At 42.0% G+C, this 19,419-nt stretch overlaps 1 protein-coding gene across 3 annotated transcripts in view; it reads left to right on the top strand.

Moving 5' to 3' along the window:
* Positions 1-19,419, top strand: part of LOC105476019 (BAALC binder of MAP3K1 and KLF4) — an 82,581-nt gene that overhangs the window by 9,910 nt on the left and 53,252 nt on the right. Inside the window, exon 2 of one of the 3 annotated variants that reach the window (XR_011606835.1) lies at positions 11,378-11,475. The exons of the other annotated variants lie outside the window; for them this stretch is intronic. The gene's annotated coding sequence lies outside the window, so the exon portion shown is untranslated. The remainder of the gene's footprint in view (positions 1-11,377; positions 11,476-19,419) is intronic. 3 annotated transcript variants of the gene reach the window in all.

The raw sequence follows: 19,419 nt of genomic DNA, 5'->3' as shown, positions 1-19,419 counted from the left end.
GTTTGGCCTGGAAATCCAACCCAGGGATTCTTGACCTTCTTCTCTAAGCCATTATCCTGAATTCTGATGCAGCCACACCCACAGCATCACCTGGCTAGATCTGGTCTCTGTTTACAATTTCGTACACTTCCTCCCCAACTAGTGAGCCAGCTTTTTGCGAGCATCATGACCTCAGGTCCCTGGACCTCGACCTGATCTCTTCATCCATCACTCTCCCTGTTACTTTGTTTGGAATAATATAATAGTTCAGTTGTTAAGGAATTTGATTTTTTTTTTTTTTTTTGAGATGGAGTCTCGCTCTGTTGCCCAGGCTGGAGTGCAGTGGCTTGATCTTAGCTCACTGCAACCTCCACCTCCCGGGTTCAAGCGATTCTTCTCCCTCAGCCTCCCGAGTAGCTGGGACTACAGGCACATGCCACCGTACCCGGTTAATTTTTTGTATTTTTAGTAGAGACGGGTTTCACAGTGCTAGCCAGGATGGTCTTAATCTCCTGACTTCGTGATCCGCCTGCTTCGGCCTCCCAAAATGCTGGGATTCAAGGCGTGAGCCACCTCGCATGGCCTAGGAATTTGATTTTAACAACAGGCATTTATCAGCTGTGTGACCCTGAGCAAGTTTCTTAGCGTCTCTGGGTTTCAGTTTCCACATAGTAGGACGGGACTTATTGAAGAATTAATGCATTCACAAGTATGAAGGGCCTAGTGTTTCAGTGTTGTGCATTCTAGCAGCCAGGATCCCCTCACATCCTCAAGCTTGCACCAGGCTTGTCATGCCAATCTCAAACCTTGGGTCACCTTTCCCCTCTGTTCCTTACACACTTGTTTTGGAGCTGCCCAGCATTTCTGGAAAAAGTCATGAATGTTGTGATTGCCCCTATGAGCAATTCATGCTCTAGAACGATGATCTCACCACCTCTCAGCAATTCTATTCATTCCTCATTAATATGCAGTAACAGACCCCATACAGTAGCCCCCGATGCTATCCTATACTTTCTCTCTGAATATAAAAAAAAATCACAGACTTTCTGTGAATTCTCCCATTTTTCCTTCCAGTGACCCAGCATACATCCTTCTTGCCATCTGAGGGTTTCTAAACATCTTTAGCCATCCTTTCCTCTTAGTCCGTCCATTTGAATTCTAAGTTCACTGACAAGGTTGCTCCTTGTTGTAATCATATACAGGAAGCTCACAGGCAGCTCCATTTGTATGAAGGTCTACTCTGCATCTCCACAGGCCCTCCCCAAGCCAAGCCACATCTGTCTTCCACTTGAACATCTGCCATAGCCTGCTTCCATTCATACCCTTGACAATTCATTCTTCATGTCTTAGGCGGAACGATCTTTTAAAAACATGTCAGGTCCTGTCACTCTCTTGTTTAATGCCTTCTGATAGCTTCCTGTTCTACTATGTGTAGAATAAAATCCCAGTCCCTTCCTTGGCCTCCGGGGGCCTGCATGACGAGGTCCCTGCTGCTTTTCCAGCATGATTTCATTGTTTACTCTGCTCTGTCTTTTGCTCAGCATGTTCCGGCCACGCTTGATTCCCCTCTGTTCTCTGAATACACGGAGCCCCTTCCGGTCACAGGCCTTCACACTTGCTGGAATGTGCTTCCTCCCCACACCCGCCCCCCTCTGTGTGGTTAACTCCTCTTCACCCTTTGGTTCTCAGTTCAGATGTCACCTCTTCAGAGAGACCAGCCTTCCCCAGTGGCCGGCTGGCCATTTCCTTCCTAACACCACAGCCTGTCATGGTCTTGTTCATTTACTGTTTAGTTTTTGACTCTCTTGCTCCGTGAGGTCAAGGGTCTGACAGACTCATCCACTGTTACAGTCCAAGGGCTTAGTGCAGTACCCAGCACAGAGCAGGCCCTCGGTGGATGTTTGCTGAATGAAGGGAACCCTCCTCACCTGTTGGACCAGTTAGGGAGTGCATCTGGCTGCCTGAGCAGAAACCAACTCCAGGAATGGGATTTAGCCCATGGAAGCTCTGCACAGAGGTCTGGAGGTCAGCGGGCACACCCAGTCACAGACATTGTTGAGGAGCTGGGCTCCTTTGGGTTTATTGTTCTGCCATCCTTAGTGTATGGATTTCATCCTCATGGCTTCAAGATGCTGCACCATCTTATTTCAAATGGGAAGAATGAGAAGGGCAGAAAGGGGCATTCTGCCTGATCTGTTCCTTATCTGTAAAATGATAGTTTTCCTAGAATCCAGTAAACTTTGCTTGGGTCTCATTGGTCAGAACTGTATGACGTAGGTGTTCTGGGCTGCACGGCGTCTAGGAACTCAACACTTTTAGTTTTTTACCCTGTATTGACCAGGCATTGGATGTGGGCTTCCCCAGCAAGGGGACGTGATATTGTGTGAGGTCATTTCCTTCTACACAGGGAACTTTCAAGCTACCCTAAAAGTATCAGGGTCCTCTTGGCAAAGGAAAAATGGTAGAACAGATACTGGGCAGGCTGCCAGCAAAGTGGTCACATCTTTTATCCTAAAGCTGTGGTCAGAGAGGAGAGAAGATTTGCAGGAACAAGAGGGAAGGGGAAAAGGAATTAAGTAAGTGAGGAGGGAGAGAAGTTCTGCCAGAAACCAAGGTGACAAGATTGCTAGTATTACAATTTTGCCATAACAACAATAATAATATACTGTTTTTAATAGTTTCATGTTTCAAGTAAGTTCATAAGGTAAACATTTTCTGGAAAAACTACATGTGCTAATATTGAAATAATTTTAAAAATAATGCTGCAATATCTTAAACTTACATCTTTTAGAATGGTCTTTTAACTTCAGACTGTGCAATGTACATGAAATGCACGGTGGACATTCCCTTGCCTTCTGCCTCATTTTCCTGCAAGATTAATGCCAACCAGAAATTGATGTGCCAGCTAATATTCCACTGAACCAATTTCCAGTTAGTGAGAACATTTGTGGAAGTCTGCTGTGCAGGGTCACACTGCTGCTCAGGCTGGGAGCTTCTGTTGGAGAAGCAGCTCACAGCCAACTGGCAAATTTAAAGAGATGACAGTGTTTTCTGTGGAAGACCCACCGTGCTGCTGTCTCTAGGGTTTGTGGACTTTAGGGCATTAAGAAACTGGAAAGGCTTGCAGAAAATAGCAGGGCAGTTTGGGAAACCGGTCGCCATAACAACAGGGCATGGCAGCGGTTACAATGGAAGCAGAGATCTCCTGTGCACCCTTCCTAAGAGGAATGATTCAGGTTTAAGCACCTCAATAAACAACTGGAGTGTTTGAAACCAAGGCCTCATTAAACGATTACCTCCAAGAATCACTTTTCAAGGGCAGTCTTCATAGCAGTCAGGCTCACACTTTCTTGCTGGGGTGATAAGTGACGATGTACAAGCACAAACAAACACAGCTACAACCTCATGGTGTGGCTTCCATTAATTGGGTGCTCAGCATGTGCCGGGCTTTGCAGATTTATTACCTAACTCTATTATTTCCATTTTACAGAAGGGGGTAGTCAGAGCGGTGGGATGGCTTTTGTATGTGTACGTGGGCTGTGAGCAGCGGGGTGGGGTTTGGAACTCGGGTCTGTCTCATTCTGAGCCCTGTGGTCTTTCCTGTACACCAGCCCCTTCACAGATTGCTAGCTTCTGTCCTCACCGCCTTTCACCTAGCATTTGCAACAACTTTTGGACTAGTCTTCCCACCCTCAGTCACTCCCACTCCAATCCCCTTCACATTATTGCCAGGTGAATACTCCTCAAGCACAGCTGGGATCATTATTGTGTTATTCTTCTACTCAAAGCCTTTCATGATTTCCCGCTATCTACTGAATGCAAATGTCTTAGTGTGGAATTCAAGGCTTTCTCTCCAGCCTCTTCATACAGCCTTTGGGGTGACGGGTGGCGCAATGGGATCAGGTGCCTCAAAGGGCATCCCATCTGATCCCACAGCCTCACCCATCACCCCAAAGGCCTACTGCTCCTGCCCTTCTGCTTCAGTTATGTGTTCCCTGATAGCACATGCCATTTAGGACACTTACTCCATTTTGAGTTTTCTTATTTATCATTGTGACTTATTTCTGCTATTATACTGTATACTCTTAAAGACAGAGCTCAGAAACAGACTCTGAGATAAACCCTTACTGGAGAGAGCTCTAGTAAACCAGCTGTGATGTGGGCCTCTTAATCTATCTCAAGATATATATATATCTTGGATATATACATATATATATATATGGAGAATAGTATAATAAACCTCCATGTACCCATCATCAGCTTCAAAAATTATCAACATATTGCAAATCTTGTTTCATCTCTGCCTCTATTCCCCTTCACCAATTAGACATTTTTGAAGCAAATTCCACAAGTCATGTAACTTCATCCATGAATACTTCGGTATGAATCTCTGAGAAACTAGGACTCTTTAAAAAAGATATTAGATTGGACCATAAGAAACTATTATTTTTGTAGGTTGAAATAGTGTAGTATTAGCAATTTCATATACTTCAAACTAATATATAACCACAATACCATCATCACACCTAAAAAGTAATGAAAATTTCTTAATTCTGTAATGTAATAATAATTCAGTCAGCATCCCAGTTTCTCCAACAGGGTGAGGGGCACAGGCCAGGGCAGACGGAGGAGTGGAATGGCTGTTGCAATAGGGGTTTCAGCTGATGCCCCAGGGAGCTCTGGAGCTGGAATGACCATTCAGCAATTGAGAAGACAGGGCGTTTTTACCCTGTATTGGCCAGGTGTTGGATGCAGGCTTCCCCCAGCAAGGAAATGTGACCTTGGGTAAGGTCATTTCCTTCCACAGGAGCAGTGCCTGGAGAGGCACTCAGCTGTGATCCTTTAGCAGCTAACTCTCCCAGCAGCTGGAGAATCTGGTGCAGCAGTCCCACAGGAAGACCTGGCAGGGGTAGGGGCGTAATCACCTTACTCATCTTTCTGCTTCCCTAGTGACTACATATCAGATTCACCTGCGGAATCTCAAACAAAGGTCCCACCCCTGGCACTTCTGATTTGGTAGTGCGGGTGAGGCTGGAAAACCTGCAGTGTCTCCATGTTCTCTAGGTCCCTGGAGAGTGTAGTTTTGTAGGTCTGGGGTAGACCTCAGAGTCTGCGTGTTTGACAGGCTTCCAAGTGATGCCGACGTTGCTGGTCCAGAGGTCGTAGATCAGAGGTTGGCAAACTTTTTCTGTAAAGGGACAGAGGGTAAATATTTTAGGCTTTGTGGGCTATGTGATTTCTTTTGCAACTACTCAACTTCTCTGTTTTTAATGCCAAAGCAGCTATAGACAATACATCAATGAATGAGCGTGTCTGTGTTCCAATGCCCACTCCTGTCCTAGGTGATTTTGAAGCACAACCAGATTTAAGAGCCACTGTCTTTGATCCCCAAGGCAGTGTGGAAGAGAGAAAAAAAAGTATAGGATTTGCAGTTACTAGTCCTAACCCTCAAATACACCTCTAAATAGCTCAGCACATGCTGAATACTCAAACAATGTTTCTAGAATAATGAACAGACAACGAATTAATGGAATTAAGCTCATTTCTTACCTTGGAAGCAGTTTTTAAAGTATCTCGGATAACATTTGCTCATCAAGGTATTAGAGATTTTATTATGCAAATCATGCTCTTGAGTTGGGTGGGATTCAGGAAGAATGTGGCATCATGCAGAGTAAGGTAGAGGGTGCTTGAAGATCAATTTCATCTTCTCGAGGAGTTCTCCTAGCCTTGGGCTCTGAGGAATGTTGGGACGCCTTTGTCCCTTCAGCACAGGTCACTGTTGATGTTGATTTAGAGAGTTGGGTGCAGCTACCATGGCCTGCGTTGTTTTCTCAGCTGATTCAGATTCAGAAAGTGCTTCTTCTGAGAGGGTGGAATGCTCTTCTAAGAGGCGTGAGGAATAATCATCTCCCTGTGTCTCTCTGAGTTTCACTTTCCTTAACTCTCAGTTATTGCCACAGGCTGTAATGCCAGAAATGAGGGTTTTTGGAAAGCCGCTGCATGTCTGCTTGGTTGTGAGTCTGGGCAGCTGATGAATGGGTTGCTGTTATGGTGTTTACTTTTCTGAATCAGGTGTTCCTCTGCAGAGGCGGGGGGCTTCCACCCATTATGTAAGCTTTCAGAAAATACCCAACGATCTTCTTAGAGAAAAAGCACCATTTAAATAGAAGCTACTAAAAATGTTAACACGGAGACCCAGAGAGAGTGTGCCCACGCCCTTTAGCCATATTTGTCTCTTTTGAACATAAATTCAAAATTCAAACACTGACTGTTCTTGGGATTCCAAAATCCTGTAGCAGTAAGCAAAAAATTAGTGTGGAATGTATATGATATACAAAAAAGTTATATGAAAAGGTGATTTGAATATGTGTGTAGGTACACACACACACACCACACAAATGGGGATTATTTCTTCAACTGAGCATCAAACACCATCTGGTTGCAATTGCTCAAAACAATTATAGAACCCCTTAATTGTAGCCTTAGACATTTTTTAATATAACATTTCAAACATATATGAAAATTTGAAACTTTAAAACTATATACACATATTTCAAGCTATATATATATATAGAGAGAGAGAGAGAATAGTATAATAAACCCCCATGTATCCATCACAGCTTCAACACATTGCAAATATTGTTTCATCTCTGCCTCCATTCCCCTTCATCAATTGGGTAATTTTGAAGCAAATTCTGGAAGTCATGTAACTTCATCCATGAATACTTTAGTATGAATCTTTAAGAAATTAGGACTCTTTAAAAAAGATATTGGGGCTGGCATGGTGGCTCACACCAGTAATCCCAGCACATTGGGAAGCTGAGGCAGGAGGATCACTTGAGCCTATGAGTTTGAGACCAGCCTGGGCAATATAGTGAGGCCTCATCTCTACAAATTTTTTTTTTTTTTTTTTTTTAATTAGCCAAGCGTGACAGGGCACAGTGGCTCACGCCTGTAATCCCAGCACTTTGGGAAGCCGAGGCAGGCGAATCACGAGGTCAGGAGGTCGAGACCATCCTGGCTAACACAGTGAAACCCTGTCTCTACTAAAAATACAAAAAATTACCTGGGCATGGTGGCCGGTGCCTGTAGTCCCAGCTACTTGGGAGGCTGAAGCAGGAGAATAGCATGAGCCCAGGAGGTGGAGCTTGCAGTGAGCCGAGATCATGCCACTGCACTCCAGCCTGGGCTGCAGAGTGAGGCTCCATCTCAGAAAAAAAAAAAAATTAGCCAAGTGTGGTAGTGCACGCCTGTAGTCCCAGCTATTCTGGAGGCTGAGTGGGAAGATTGCTTGAGCCCGGGAGACAGAGGTTACAGTGAGCTGAGATTACACCACTGCACTCCAGCCTGGGCAACAGAGCAAGACCCTGTTTCAAAAGAAAAATTTTAAAAAGTAAAAAGATATTGGATTGGACTATATGAAATTGTCATTTTTCATAGGTTGAAATGGTGTAATATCAGCAATTCTATATGCTTCAACCTAATATATAACCACAATACCATTATCACATCTCAAATTAATGAAAATTCCTTAATTCTTAATTATCTAATGTAATAAAAATTCAGCCAGTGTTCAAATTTTCCCAATGGTCTCATAAATGTTTTTCTATCATTGGTTTGTTTGAATTGAGATACAAACAATGTCTGCATATTGTCTTTGGTTTATATTTTTCTTGTTTCTTTCAGTTTATAGGTTTCCCATTTCCTCCCTTTCCCCTTCAATTTATTTGTTGAAGAAACTGGTTGTTTTGTCTTGCAGAGTTTCTAATTTTTTGGATTTTGCTGATTGCCTCCCTGTGGTGTTGTTTAAAATGTTGCTATATTCAGTTAGACAGGAGGAAAACCTTTAGGAAATCTATTGCACAACATGGTGACTAGAGTTAATAACAATGTATTGTATAGAGTAGTTCCTCCTTATCCATGGAGAACAAGTTCCAATACTTCCAGGGGATGCCTGAAGCCACAATTAGTACAAAATCCTATATATATGGTTCTTCCTTTCCTTACCAAATAGAGAACTTTCACACCTTATTTTAAAGAAGCACTTTAGGGTTTCTCTTTGGCATATCGGAATTGCCACCATCACTACTCTTGCTTTGGTGCCATTATTAAGTAAAAGAAGGGTGACTTGAATGCAAGCACCATGATACCTGGACAATTGATCTGATCACCAAGAGGGCTACAAAGTAGCTAACAGGCCAATGGTGTCTACAGCACGGATACATAGGACAATACATGTATACAATACATACAATACATACATACACATCCCAGGCAAGACAGAGCAAGATAGTGAGACATTTCATCATGCTACTCAGAATGGCACACAATTTAAAACTTATGAATTGTTTATTTCTGGAACTTTCCATTTAATATTTTTGGACTTTGGTTGACCATAGGTAACTGAAACTGCAAAAATGAAAGCTGCATGTAGGGAGGGACAACTGTATTTGAAAATTGCTTAAAAAGTAGATTTTAAATGATCTCACCACAAAGAAAGATATCTGAGATCATGAATATGTTAATTAGCTTGATTTAGTCATTCAATAATATATATATGAAAACATCATGTTGTACACCATATATAAAATTTTATTTGTCAATTTAAAAATTAATTAATTAATTGAAAAAAGTTTCTGTATTCTCTGTAAACTAATAGAACAATGGGCTTGATGGAATTCCGGTTTGATTTTTTAGTAAGAAACTTCATAGTTGATGAGGTATTCTGCATCAGGAACCACACATCAGGTTGTCTCTCATTTTTTGTGATGTTAAGATTGGCTTAGGCCACCTGATCCATCCTTTATAAAGTTTCTCATCAGCTTTCTACCTAATGCTTTTAGCAGCTATTGATAATCATTGCCTACATCCATTATTTCATTAAGAATTACAAAGTGGTGATAGTCTAACATTTCTTCAACATTTATTACCAGAAATTCTTTTATAAAGAATAACTTTTCCCCACATCCCCTTTGGCTTCCCTGAAAAGTCTGAGTTAATGCCAGATGTTTCCCTTTAATGGTCAGTTCTCAGTTTCTCCCCTAGTATCCTCTGAAGGTGACCCAAAGAGTGTTTCTTAAAGCATCATGATGGATTCATGGCTCATTAGCGTATTGGATGGGTTTTAATTCATTGCACTTAATATCTTGTATGTGTGTGCTTGGGGTTTCCCATCTTTGGCTAGTGGGAGCCCCTGTTTGACTCTTGACTCCTTTTCACACACCTCTAGTAGTCTTTGATAGTCCTGGCTTTCTGGTATGGTATGTTTTTCTAGGCTTATTATTATTTCTAGGCTTATTATGTTTTTCTAGGCTCATTCTTTTATTTTTCTGGGCTAGGACTTGGAATTATTGATTTCTCTAAGGAGCCCTGGTTCCTGTAACTGAAATATAATACTTAGAGCCTACAGCCTGAGCACCTAGGCTGCTTGTTGCTACTGGGTTGGTTGTTGTTTATATCCCTTTTCACTGGACAGAACCAGAAACTATTTTTAAAAAGACTATGTGTTTGTATTGATATTATCAATTCAGATTTTTCACCCTTTTAAAACTTTATTCTTTTTTTAGATGCTAAAATTCTTGGTTCCTAACAACATTATAAGTAAGCAACTAAGGTTTCTTTGTCTTACATATGTAACAGTATTGTTAATGGTGGAGGGAGTCCAGTTTCTTGGCATCTTGAACACATAATTAGACAAAATGCACAAACAAAGCAAGGAAAGAATGAAGGGGGATTTATTGAGAATGAAAGTACACTCCACAGTGTAAGAGCAGGCCTGAGCATAGGGGCTCAAAGGCCCCATTACAGAATTTTGAGGAGTTTAAATATCCCCTAGAGGATTCCACTGGTTACTTTGGGTATGCCCTATGTAAATGGAGAGGATGAAGTAAAGTTACAAAGTCATTTACCACCTATGCCCTATGGAGAGGATGTTTCCTGTTATAGCTGAAGTGTAGATCAGCCTTATGTTCCCTACCTCCAGACTATTTTCCTCCCTCAACGTGATGACTGAAAATGTTTGTAAAGATTTTGTGGGAGATTTTGTCTTTAGGGTATATCCCAATAGGAACATATAGTTAGATTACTGTGTTTTAAAGTACATTGAAATAATTTCTTGCTGGGTGGTTGTATCAGGGTTCTCTAGAGGGACAGAACTAATAGGATATATATATATATATATATATATATATATATATATATATATATATATATATATATATATATATGAGTTTATTGAGCATTAACTTACATGATCACAAGGTCCCACACTAGGCTCTCTGCAAGCTAAGGAGCAAAGAGAGCCTTTCCCAGTCCACTGACTCAAATGTTAATCTCCTTTGGCAACACCCTCACAGACACACTCAGGATCAATACTTTGCATCCTTCAATCCAATCAAGTTGACACTCAGTATTAACCATCACAGTGGTTAAGCCATCCACTTGCTAGATAGGTAGGTTCGTTTGTTTCATTTTACTTTTGTATTTCAGGAAAAATTGCTATTTCTTTCATTTCAGTTTAATTTTGTTTTATATTGTTCAAACATTTACATGGTTCTAAAGACAAATCTATAAAATAAGCTACATATAAAAAGTTCGGCTTTCATCATCTCTGCCCCCTTTCCTCTGATTCCTTTGTCATTCTATAGATAACCATTTTATTAGTTTTTGGTTTATCTTTTTTTTTTTCCAAACAAGCAAACATACGCACACATACACACAAATCTCTACATCTATATCTGTATCTATATAGTTAGATGCTTTTCATTTTTAAGATAAAAGGCAGCATACTATACCTACTGTTCTGTCCCTTGGCTTTCACCAAAGACTATATCCCAGATATCACTTCAAAGCACTATATAAATTCCTCATTCCTTTTTATAGCTGCATAGTGCTCAATTGTGTGGATGTGCCCTAGTTCAGTAAACCAGTGTCCTACTGATAGCCATTAGGTCTGTTCCCAATCTTTTACTGTAATAAATAATCTTGCCCAGGTGTCTTTTCATTTTTTGCCAGTGTAGATTTAGGTAGATCCCTAAAAAGTGGTACGGCTGGGCCAGATGCTGAATGCAACTGTAATTTTGCTAGATGTTGCCAAATTTCCCCCCAGAGGCCTTGTGCCATTTTGCATTCCCATCAGCAGCATATGAAAGTGCCTGTTTCCCTATAACCTGCCAGCAGGGTATATTATCAAACTTAGGGATTTTTATCACGTTAGTAGGTATGGAATTGTAGCTCAGTTAGTTTTAGTGTGCATCTCTAAGAGTGAAGTTGCCATCTTTTTATATAATTCTGTAAAAACTGCCTTTTCTGCCCTATATACAATCTGTTCACATCTCTGGACCTGTTCTTTGTTTTTTGTTTTTGTTTTTTTGAAACGGGGTTTTGCTCTGTCCCGCAGGCTGAAGCATGGTGGTATGATCACGGTTCACTGCAGCCTTGATCTCCTGGTCTCAAGCAGTTTTTCTACCTCAGCCTCCCAACTAGCTGGGACCACAGGTGAGCTGCTATGCCCAGCTAATTAAAATTTTTTTTTTCATAGAGATGGGGTTTTGCCATATTACCCATGCTGGTCTCCAACTCCTGGGCTGAAGCAATTCTCCCACCTTGGCCTCTGGAAGTGTTGGGATTACAGGAATGAGCCACCATGCCCAGCTTGGGCCTGTTCTTTTGACCACATTCACTAGTTGTAAATCTTCATCCTTTGAAGGTGACTGAGATGTTTTGAAAAGCAAAAAGTCTAAAAGCAAAAAGTTGAAAAGCAAAAACCTAAAGTTATTTGTTGAATAAAATTGCTGGGGTTTTGCTGTCAGATGGAACAGCTGGGACTGCCTGGGCATCTCTCTCAGTAAAGTCCCAGGACTTCTCCATATGCTCTTTCTGCAAGGGCTAGTTTGGGCTTCCTCACAGCATGGTGGCCCAGGGCAGTCAGTATGTTTGCGTAACTGCTCAGAACTCCAGAGCAAGCCCCAGCTAGCAAGGTAGAAGCTGCTTTGCCTTTTGTGTCCTAGTCTTGGAAATTATACAGTGTTACTTCTCCTGTACTCTATTGGTTACAAATGAGTCACAAGCCTGCCCAGATTTAAAGGAAGGGGAATCAGACTCTACTTCTTAATGGAGGAATGGCAAGTTTCTAGAAGAGCATGGCAGTTTTAATAACTGTGAAGGATTTTACCCTACAAGTTAGCCTGTCACAGTTTCTTGAATACTGGTAAGACATGAGACTCCAGGGTCAGAAACAAAGGACTTTACCACTGTGGCGTAGTAAACCTTCTGAGCATTAGCATATTTGCATCAGTCCCTGTTCCCCCAAGTCTCACTGGGGAGAAGCAGATGGGTCCAGATAGATTCCTGCACATGTGTTACAGGAAATTTCCATTCCTATTAATCTACTGAAGCTCTTCTCACAGAGTACCAATTACCTTGTAAATGGAGAGTCAACGCTCATGTCCCTTTCTGCAGCTTTCAGCACCACTGACCTGGCCAGTCTCCTCTGCCTACCCTTCCTCCACATTTTGGAAATGGACCTTCTCCCTCAGTTTCATTACACCACCATTTCCCTTCCACCTCTGATTACGTCTTCTCTGCCTCGTCCTCCTTTTTTAGTTCCTCTTTCCTGATTTGTCCCAGGCTCCACCCACGTCTCTTCATGCCCTTGCCCAGTTCTCTTCTCTCATCCAGCAGGCTCTCCCAGAGGACTCACCTGCTGCTGATGTTATCCTCCCAGTGGCTGCTTCCCACCATATCTGCTCCTGATTCCAGACCACATTTCCAACTATCACAAGGCATCCAAATACTGTCAGCCAAGTTCCTCAAATTCAACTTGCCCCAAACCAAATTAACCTCTTCTCCCACATAACTGCCCACCCTATGGTGCCATCCCTCTCTGTTCATCAGAATCATCTCTGGTTGTTCAGGTGTAAGACTCGGGTTATTTTTGTTTTACTCCTATCTTTCTCTGCACATCTAATCAGGCACCAACTTCTACAGCCTGTCGCTGAAATGAATGGTTGCAGTGAATTGTTCCTTTCTTTCCAGGCCCGACTGCTGCCCTAGTTCCAACCCTCATTAATGGTCCCCTTCAAATCACCTACCACTGCCCTTCCTGGATGTGGGGGCATCTTGGTGGCTAGATAGTCATTCCCTTCCTCCCCTATTCCTCCGTGTGTGTCTCTTACAAAATCACAAGCTCAGTTGAATTTTGTGTATTTATCACACAGAAAATCCTTTCTTCTTTTCCTTCCTTCCTCCCTCCCTCCCTCCCTCCCTCCCTCCCTCCCTCCCTCCCTCCCTTCCTTCCTTCCTTCCTTCCTTCCTTCCTTCCTTCCTTCCTTCCTTCCTTCCTTCCTTCCTTCCTTCCTTCCCACAAATATTCTTCAGAACCCACTCTGGAATGAGTGCTGTTTTAGATGCTGGGGTTCGAGCAGGGGACAAAACAAAGATTCTTCTCTCAGAGCTTACATTTGGGTTTGAGCTAATGGTGATGGGTAGAGAAAGAAATAACCAAGGCAATTTCAAACATTGGTAAGCACCGTGAAGAAAACCAAGATAATAAAATAGAGAATGACTGGATATGGGGAAGCAGATTGGGTGGTGAAGGAAGGGGTCTTTGAGGAAGGAGCTAACTTGTGAGTGAAGAGCAGGAGCTGCCTTGTGAGCATTAGGGGACAGAGTGCTCCAGGAAGGGCCCCCAGCAGTGCAAAGGCCCTGAGACAGGAATGAGCTTGATGTGTTTGAGGCCCAGAGTGAGGTGAAGGTAACTGGGGGAAACTGGCGGTGGGGGGGATGTCGGGTAGGAGAGGATGTCTGTATGGATGTAGACTATTTAGGGCCTTGTGAGTGATGGGCAGGGGTTTGGGCTTTATTCCAGTGTCAGTGGAAGCAGAGATAGGATTGTGTGTCCCTGCTGGAACCTCTAAACCTCTCGTTTACTTCTGACTTTTCTTCAGTTCATTTTTCACATTCCTGCCAAAGAGTCTTTCTGGAGGATGGATGTGATTGTGTCACCCTTGTGCCCAATAATGTTTCATGACCACTATTTCCTACTAGACAAATGATGAAATTCTTGGCATGGCATTCCAGGCCTTCAGCCATCAGGTCTGAGCCTTCTATTTCTGCCAATTCCACACTTTTGAGTCCTCACTGGGCCTGCCCTTTCCTTCCTTCTCTGTGTCTTTAGTCTTGCAGCTTCCTCCGATGGAACATATTACCCTCACCCTTACTCATTGTACAAATCTAACCCAAAAGCCACTCGCTCTGCAAAGCCTCCCTAGGCCCTCCCCAAGTGGAATGAATCTCTGTTTTCCCCATATGCCTTTTCTTCTCATCACTATTTCCACTGCTGTATGGTCAGCCTCTGCACATGTGTGCAGGTCTGCCCTTCCCCGGGAATGAGTGTTTCTTGGGGTCAGGAATTGGGTCTTGCTCATCACCCATCCCCTAAAAAGGCTTGCCATTACTGTTGTCTGAGATTGACAAGCTAGGAACACACTTACTTTGGTATCTGTCTTGCATTTGAAGAATGTGATAGGCTATTGCTTGGTTTCAAAACTGTGGGATTTGGGGCATGGCTCCATGGACATCCAGCTGTGTGGTTGCATAGCTGCCTAATTGTGTGACTGTTTAGCTGCATGAGAATATGGAAGCAGAGCTGTCTGGCTACAGTTTGCATGGTTCCATGGCTGGGTGACTCCACAACTTTGACAGAAAACCTTCCCTTTGCATTTCTGTGAGTTACATCATGATTTCTACCAGCATTCTGAAGCTGACTATATTTTCTACAGGAGAGCCATTCGCATCTTGGGTGGGACTGCAGCAAGCATTGCTGAACACTAAGCATCCTTTCACTCTCCTACCAAATGCAGTATGGCCCCCTTGTCATCAAGACAACCCCAAATGCCCCTGGTCCTTTACACAAACTCCCCGTCTCCCTGCCGGTTAAGATCCTTAGATTATGAGCACAAGGGGAGTTAGGTGAAGGAAAAGCTACAAAGAAATTATGTTCTGCTCATCAGAAGAAGCTTGGAGCTGAAAAAGGATCCAAATAATCATTGAGTACAAATGATTATTTGTACTCTGAGGATTTTAAGAGGCAATTAAGACCCAAGAGCTTCACCACCTTTCCTGAAGTCCCATAGTTTGTCAGCAACAGAACCAAAACTAGAATGCATTTTCTTATCTGTAAGATGGAGATTTACAACGAATTTGTTTTTGCATAACAAATACTTGTATATTTTACTTCTTCAGCCTGCCACTGTTCTAATTGTAAAATAAAACTAATTGAATACTTGTGGCAACCCCATGGGGTCAGACAACCCCTGCTTTGCAGATGAGCCACACAGTTAGTAAGACACTTACCCTCTTTGTGCTACAGTTCTCCTAAAAATACACCCCCAGAACATTGAGGTGCACATTGAATTCTGTAATGTAATGTATGCCGAGGACTCAGCCAGTGCTTGATACATGTTAGCCATTATTTATTACAGCTGTGACTGTCTCTCCCCGTGTGACTGGGGCTCCTCCCAGGGGACTCTGCTGCATCGAGTTGTGTAAGTGCAACTCCTTTTAGTTGTCCCAGGTCTAAGTATCATCCAAGCAGATTCTCCATTATTTGCTTTTCCTGAAATGGCCACACACAGTCAACGTGGGATGAGGACATGTCCTTGGGAGAGGAGGTCGTCTTTGCATCATGTCTTTTAGGGACTCAGAATTTAATTTTCTGCCATTCCATGTCTTGCTTGATTCTTTGAGTCACTCGCTTCTGTAACCTTTGTTCCTGCTAGTGTCTGTTCTTGGAATGCCACAGGCTCGCCTGCTGGTTGTTTTGTTCTAGAGAGTGGGAGAACCAAGAGGGAAGAGATACAGATAAAGAGAAGGAGAAGCTAAATTTCCATCACTGGAAAAGAGCCAGAGAGCCCTGCTTCCTCACACTCCTTTTTCTTTTTTTCTTTTTAAGCCTCAGGAATATTTTCTTTGTTTCCAGGGACCTCCTGGAATCCAGGCTTGAAGTGGAGCAGATGTGTGGGTAGGTAGGGGAGACAAAGGGCCTGAGGGCAGAAACCATTTTGTTTTTTTGTTTTGGGAATGGACAGTGACACTGGCAAGGAGATTCTCCCACAGTCAGCATGCTGGGGAAAGAAAGATAGTGATTTTACTGTTGTCTTGAAAGATCTGATTTTATTTTTTTGAAAACCTCCAGAATGCTTAAATAAATATATTTGAATGCATCTCTGGGTTGTTGAATTTGTTGGAACCCAATGAACACATTGACTATTAATGAGGTGCTTGTGCTCCTTTGAAAACCTGGTAATAATCCTCTTAAAAGAAAATTGTACCTATTTAATATCTTTCTTTGTGTATAATGCTAAATATGGCATCTAAATTGGATTTATAATCCACAATGCCCAAAGTGACTTCACTTGGCAGTCAAAGGATACTTTAAGATGCTTTAAATCTATATGGACTCTGAAAATACACATCTTCCAGGTTAATTCTAATGATTGGTTTGTAGGACAAATGGGGAACCTATTTCTAAGAATGATACCTGAGGTGAAATGGAACCCTTTGCCTTCATGAGTCTCTAAAGTCCACTATTATGACCTAAATGGTCCCATGAGTATTTATTTTGCTACCTAAATTTTAATTTTCTTTGATGTGGATTTTGCCATTGGGATTATATAGAAATAGACATTATTGAAAGGCTTAAGATACCAAGATAGACCAAATATAAATGTCCTTTCAGACAGGGCAGTGGCCTTACCCTAAATGAAATAATAAATTTATTTATTCAACAATTATTTAGGGTGCACTTTCAAAGTGCTAGACATAGTCCTAGGCACTCAGGCTAGATCTAGGAGGAGCCCTTGTGGAGTTTGCAGTCTAGAGCAGCGCTGTCCAGAGACTCAATGTTCTTTGCATTGTCCAATACAGTCTTGTGACTATGGATCACTGGAAGTGGGGCTAGCGCTGCTGAAGAACTGAATTTTTCACATGATTTCATGTTAATTTAAATTTGCATAGCCTGGTGGAGCTGGCAGCTACCATACTGGACAGCACAGGCAGAAGATGTAGATAGCAAATGAACTCACACAATTAATTATTATTGTTGCAAGTGCTACAAGAGAAGTCAGATACAATGAAAAGTTGGTATGGGGAACATTTCTAGCAAAAGGAACAGCATGGGCAAAGGCCTTGAGGCAGGAAGAGTTTGGCACTTTCCAGCTATTGGAGGACCGCAATGTTATTGGAGCATCATGCAAGCCATGAGTGAGGGGAGGCAGTGCTGGGAGCAGGAAAGGCTGGATCACATGGGAGCCTGTAGGCCACATTGAGGAGCTTGGACTTTATCCTAACAGCGATGAGAAGCCTTGGATGGGTTTTGAGCAGGAAAGTCCCTTGATCCAATTGCATTACATTTTAAAAAAGATATTCATCAAATATAGCTTCTGTTTTTAGCACAGATGCCAATATCTCAGAAATCTTAGCTGACTCTTAGATTATGTGACATTTCCCAGTTTTATTTTTTCATAGTGCCTGACTTCTCTTTCAGAGCACTTACATTTATAATTAACTAGTTGTGTAAATTAGTTTGTTATTTATTTCTCCTTCTACCTGTGCCGTCCAGTGTGGTAACCACTGGCTCTACTGGGCTATATACCACATGCATAAAATTTAGACAAAGAGTTCTAAAAGGCTTGCTATGAAAATCAACCCTGTTATGCATCCCAGTTTATTAGTTCTCATGGAGTAACCACTATCAACTTTTTAAGTTCGCTCTCTTGTTTTATTTCCTTGTCTCTAAATAATTGATAAGTCATACTCTTTTTTTGTTATTATACTTTAAGTTCTAGGGTACATGTGCACAATGTGCAGGTTTGTTACATATGTATACATATGCCATGTTGGTGTGCTGCACCTGTTAACTTGTCATTTACATTAGGTATGTCTCCTAATGCTATCCCTCCCCCCACCCCCGACCCCATGACAGGCCCCAGTGTGTGGTGTTCCCCACCCTGTGTCCAAGTGTTCTCGTTGTTCAATTCCCGCCTATGAGTGAGAACATGCGGTGTTTGGTTTTCTGTCCTTGCAATAGTTTGCTCAGAATGATGGTCTCCAACTTCATCCATGTACCACATTTTCTTAATCCAGTCTATCATTGATGGACATTCAGGTTGGTTCCAAGTCCTTGCTATTGTGAATAGTGCCACAATAAACATACATGTGTATGTGTCTTTATAGCAGCATGATTTATAATCCTTTGCGTATCTACCTAGTAATGGGATGGCTGGGTCAAACGATATTTCTAGTTCTAGATCCTTGAGGAATTGCCACACTGTTTTCCACAATGGTTGAACTAGTTTACAGTCCCACCAACAGTGTAAAAGTTCCTATTTCTCCACATCCTCTCCAGCACCTGTTTTTTCCTGACTTTTTAATGATAGTCATTCTAACTGGTGTGAGATGGTATCTCATTGTGGTTTTGATTTGCATTTCTCTGATGGCCAGTGATGATGAGCATTTTTTCATGTGTCTGTTGGCTGCATAAATGTCTTCTTTTGAGAAGTGTCTGTCCATATCCTTTGCCCACTTTTTGATGGGAGTCATACTCTTTCTTGGTGTTTCAGTCTAAGGCCTGATCTGTTGATTACCCACATGAAAGGTGAGGGTCTTTCACCTCCATCCCACCACTGCCAATACATTGTAGCATAATTCGGTTAGATCAGTGTTCATTGTTGGTATTTTGTTAACACTTTCGCAGCTAAACCAGATTAGGATTACTTTTCCTTTCACAGGTGATATTTTATTTTTGCTGCATTAAAACAAATTTTTTTAATGTGAACTCATCATTAATTCACATCAAACCTTCTTCTGGTTGTGTAAATCTCCTTTCAACAAGTTTGAGCACATTAGGAATTCTATCACTTTTTTTTTTTTAATTGCCCTTGGAGCTTTCTGACCTGTTCCAATCTGGGCTGGTTGCTGTCCAGGCTGGCTGCATACCTCTTGGCCCAGACTCTTTCTTTGACATTAACCTGAGGATTTCCTTGGCCTCTCTCCTGTGTTGAATTGATCTCATAGTTCCTGTATTCTGTGTCTTTCTCTTCCTTGGTTTGTTCTCTTGTTTGGGCAAGAACATCCTGAAGTAGCTTTCTACGTGAGAGGTGACATTTGTTTGAGACTTTGCTTTTCAAAAAATTTTTTATGCCTTGTACATTTAATTGATAGTTTGGCAGGGTGTAAAATTATATTTCCTTAGGGTTTTGAAGGTGTTGACAAGTCTGATGTCATTCTGATCCTCAATCCTTTGTATGAGATTTGTCCTTTCCTCCTGCCCCCATCCCTCTGTGTGCCTTTAAAAAAAATATCTCGTAGCCTTCAATTATGAAAACATTTTCTCAAGTTATTATTGTTATTCTTTTTTGCCCTAGGCTGGTCCTCCAATTT

This window comes from Macaca nemestrina, chromosome 8 (genome assembly GCF_043159975.1).
Source record: "Macaca nemestrina isolate mMacNem1 chromosome 8, mMacNem.hap1, whole genome shotgun sequence".
NCBI lineage: Eukaryota > Metazoa > Chordata > Mammalia > Primates > Cercopithecidae > Macaca > Macaca nemestrina.
This window is presented reverse-complemented; position numbering and strand designations above follow the sequence as displayed.